Source organism: Papaver somniferum, unplaced genomic scaffold, assembly GCF_003573695.1.
Source record: "Papaver somniferum cultivar HN1 unplaced genomic scaffold, ASM357369v1 unplaced-scaffold_107, whole genome shotgun sequence".
NCBI lineage: Eukaryota > Viridiplantae > Streptophyta > Magnoliopsida > Ranunculales > Papaveraceae > Papaver > Papaver somniferum.
The window spans coordinates 13,766,026-13,766,887 of record NW_020619603.1 but is presented as its reverse complement, the minus strand read 5'-3'; positions in this window follow the sequence as shown (position 1 = coordinate 13,766,887).

Sequence of the window (862 nt, the reverse complement as noted above, 5' to 3'; positions counted from 1 at the left end):
TTCTTTGCAGATCAAGAGATGTCAAAGGGGCTTCTTACTTCCCAAACAAAGCCTCCTACATCTATATATAAACGCTGGTTCATCAAGAATACGCAAGAAAAGCACTTCGAATTGTTGATTCATCGCCAGAGATGGCTTAGAACCAATAGTTTATTCTCTAATGGATCTTTCCGTTCTAATACTCCATCCGAGAGTTATCAGTATTTATCAAATCTGTTCCTATCTAATGGAACGCTATTGGATCAAATGACAAAGAAATTGTTGAGAAAGAGGTGGCTTTTCCCGGATGAAATGAAACATTTGATTCATGTAAGAGGAGAAAGATTTCCCATTCCTTAGCCGGAAAGATATGTGGCCATGAAAGAGGGATTAAGTGGAACAGAATTGACCGGGTGGTAGAGTCGTGGAAAGACTTGTTTCTTCCATATTTTTGACCTTAGCTTTAGCTACATGGAACAATATGCTACTGCTGAAAGATAGAAGAATTGAAATCTTAGATCAAAACACTATGTATGAATGGTATGAACTGCCTAAACAAGAATTGTTGAACGGCGAACAACCAGAGCCTATTACTCACTACATCAAAAAATTTCCATTAATTAAACATGTAAATCCATTAATTAAACATGTAAATCCATTGGAAAATAAAAAATACGCATGTCCGATGAAATGGTTCTTGCTATCTGCTCCAATAATGAATCATTTCATTGGTTTAACTGAATAACTAACTAAAATAGATAGACCTTTCTCTTCGTCTCAAGTCGATGGATCTTCTCAATTGAAAGATCTTTTATATGGCTAATACACATTCCAGTTGACCGAGCCTAATTCTAATTGTTTTGTTCCGAAGCAAAGATATCCA